Source organism: Pinus tabuliformis, chromosome 8 (assembly GCF_031772625.1).
Source record: "Pinus tabuliformis cultivar Carrire ecotype Pingquan chromosome 8, CPIR1, whole genome shotgun sequence".
NCBI lineage: Eukaryota > Viridiplantae > Streptophyta > Pinopsida > Pinales > Pinaceae > Pinus > Pinus tabuliformis.
This window is the reverse complement of record NC_142294.1, coordinates 89,387,951-89,391,825: the sequence shown is the minus strand read 5'-3', so window position 1 is coordinate 89,391,825 and position 3,875 is coordinate 89,387,951.

Here is a 3,875-nt window from a genome sequence, read left to right as displayed (position 1 = left end):
TGTTGGAACTTCTAGTTATCTAGCCTTATTATCCACAATTGAACCACAAAATGTAAATCAAGCTAGCAAAGATGAATGTTGGGTTAAGGCTATGGATGAAGAAATTGAGCAAATCGAAAAGAACCATACATGGGAAATAGTTCCAAGACCTCATTATAAAAATGTTATTGGGACAAAATGGGTATTAAAAAATAAACTAAATGAAAATGGAGAGGTAATTAGAAACAAAGAAAGTCTTGTATGCAAAGGTTATGTGTAACAAGAAGGAATAGACTTTGAGAAAAATTTGCACCTGTAGCCAAACTTGAATTCGTAAGAATATTCCTTTCATTTTCAAGCTTTCATAACTTTAAAGTATATCAAATGGATGTTAAATTTGCATTTCTGAATGGGGATCTAGAAGAAGAAGTTTATATTGACAATCTAAAGGGCTCATTCTAGGAAATGATAAAAACCTTGTTTGCAAAGTCAAGAAGGCATTATATGGGCTAAACAAAGCTCCTCATGCATGGTATTATAACATTGACACATATATTCAACAACAAGGTTTCACTAAGGGATCTGCAGATAGTAATCTATATATAAAGACAGATAATGGTAAACTTTTAATAGTTGTTGTTTACATAGATGATATTAGATTTGGAAGCAATGAAGATTCTATGAGTGAAAGTTTTTCCTTAGTCACTGAACAAGAGTTTGAAATGTCATTACTTGGTGAACTAACATACTTTCTTGGTCTTCAAGTTCACCGAGAAAATAATGTATCTTTCTCTCACAAAATAAATACCTCAAGTATATTTTAAAGATGGAATGGAAGACTACAAACCTGTATGCCCACCAATGATAATAGGTTGCAATCTCAGTTCATAGGATGATTGTCCCTCATTAAATCAACCAAAATACAAATCTATGATCAGGAGCTTGCTCTACCTTACAGGCATAAGACCAGACATAGTGCATGTAATTGGGATTGTTGGACGGTTTCAATCAAATCCTAAAGAAACTCAACTCCATGTAGTTAATAGAATATTCAAGCACTCACAAGGACCATTTTGGGTGGGTGATGTTGAAGATCAGAAAAGTACTAGTGGAGGAGCATTCTATTTGGGACCGCACTTAGTATCATGGTTCAGCAAAAAATAAAGCTCCATTGATTTGTCTACTGCTGAAGCAGAATATGTTGTTTTTGCATCTCACTGCACTCAACTTCTACGGATGATGAAAACATTACAAGATATTCAAATAACTTATCCTTAACCTATACCTATTTTGTCTGATAATACTAGTGCCATAAGCATTTCTAAAAATCATGTCACACACTCAAAGACCAAGAATATTCCAATCAAATATCACTTTCTGAGAGAACAAGTCCTTGAACAAAAGGTCAAACTAGAATATGTTCCCTCAAAGGAACAAGTTGTAGACATATTTACTAAACCACTTCCTCGTGATTCCTTTGAATATCTCAGACAAAAACCAGGAGTGGTATCTTCTTCATCACTTTGTTAATTATTCTGACAGAACTTTTCATGTTCAAGTGGAGATGAGTCTAAAATTACTACAATTTACTTTCTATATGTGGATTTAATGAATTATAGTCATGTATATACACGAGTTCTGATCTAGATAGTCATGTATGTTTCTCTATGATGAAGAAATAATGGGTCAGACTCAGGCAAAGGCTCTAATATGTTTCTGACGGTTATTATTTGGCATTATGGTCCTGATATTGATTGGTTACAATTTGTTATTACTCAGATGATACTTAGAAGTGATATTGTCTTATGATGGTCACTAAATGGCATTATTTATTTGTTGAATTTACTAATGAACATAATCAGTCCTGACAGTGAAAATATGGAACAGTTTTAGGGGGATCATTTGACATGTCTCTCATAGTGCATAGTGTTGGCATTTGATTTCTTGAATATTCCTTGTTGCATAATAATGCCCATATTGTTACTGACATATGCTCATCCTTATATGGTAAATGATGGTTACTAATGACTATCATGGTCCTGCTACCTCACTCTTGAGGTCTTTGGTTTTGGTTATAAATGTCATATTTGTATCTTGATGTAAAGGTCATGTAAAGACCCATGATGTAAAATTGTTATATTCAATCATGATTGAAATATTGGAGTCAATTTCATTATGTATGTAATCCCATTATTTTGGGAATTTAATGTAATGATGAGTCAACTATGTAACCCCAATGTGTTGGGTAATTAATGTAAGAATGAGTTCTTAGTGATAGTAAAGGTCATGTCTAGAGTCATGTACTTCTTTATATATCTTCAAAAAATTCATCATATGCTCCGAGGGAGGATGGTTAGTATTTAGTGTTTATACTCAATAGATCATATCTACAAAGGGATAGAAGCCTTCATTCAACATTGATCAACTCCTTTGCCCTTGATGTCAAAGGGGGGGAGAAGATTGGTGTTTGGAGGATGCTTGGTGACTTGCTATATCTACATATGTGTTTACAAGTATCTACAGGTGATGGTTACCAAACACCAAAGTGGTGGTTTCCATCAAGTCCAAAGGTGGAGATTGTTGGCATTAGGACAAATGTGGTTTCCTTGATGGCGACATATTTAATAAATATATCAACATGATAATAGCAGGATAAGTTTGTTGGCTAGTAAATATGAGACAGATAGCTTGGACAAAGTAATATCCATTCAGAGATAGAGGAATGATAAAGACAATGTTTTAAGAAGTATATGTGGGTCCTCTAAACAAAGGTCGTGTACATATGTGGGTATGGTGAAGAAAAGTGGTGAACAATGTTCGCACCATGGTATTCTAAATACTAGGAATGTTTACCATGGAATTGGCCCATAGTAGTGAGTGCGACAATAGATATTTGATACTGTAAAAGAATACCATCGACATAACTACGGAATTTGCCTAAGGTATTGGCTAAGGTCTAAGCTATATAAGGATATGGAGATAAAAGTGCTAGGTGTGCATGATTTTGTTTGTTAATGAATTGTTTGATCTAAAATAAGTGTGCACCCGGGAATGTGATGATGGATCAGATCTTATAGATCTAAAATGACTACACATTAAATAATTTTCTTATGAGTTGATATATTTGCGATGATGATGTTATGATGTGTGTCTTTTATAGTATTTGTTGAGATTTGGGTTTGATTAATGATCTGTTCAGCAACGAAGGTATTATTCAATAGTTACAGATTTATACACAATTTTTCTTCAAAAAGATCACGTACATACGCGGATCAACTTTTGGGTAGTAGTGTATCAATTCTACATTATGGATAGATTTGTACGCAGGAATGCTTCTTGAAATTCATGTAAATATGCGCAAGTGTCTTATAAGGGCCACATACATTTGCTAGGGTTTTGTTGTATATCATGTCTGACCAATTTTGTTGTGTTTGATGTTTGTCGATGAAGTCTTCCATGATCATCTATGTTTGATAGTGTTTATTGATGTCAAATTGATTATGTTATGAAATGTTGAATAATAATGATGCTGCTATGAGATGTTATGTATTTCGTTCAGAGATTTGTGACAAGGTCAGTATGAATTTCAGTTATTGATTTCAGTAGTTCACAGATCTAGTTTCAGGGTTCAATGTTTTGAGATTTGTACATGAGTCAACGTAAGAGAAAGTTCATATAGACGTAGGTATGTCTCATAATAATAGCGTATATATATTTTGACATAAGTTTGACTAGGGTTTATAGCAACAGGATTATGTTTCTGTGATGAACAGTAGGTGGTTTGAAATTTTGATGAAGAGCATACAGTGAATTGAAATGATGTAGCTTCTTTGGTTGTTTGAGATTAGGTATTTGGTATATTTAATGATTTGGTGATGAAGTTGGTTCAGTGATTT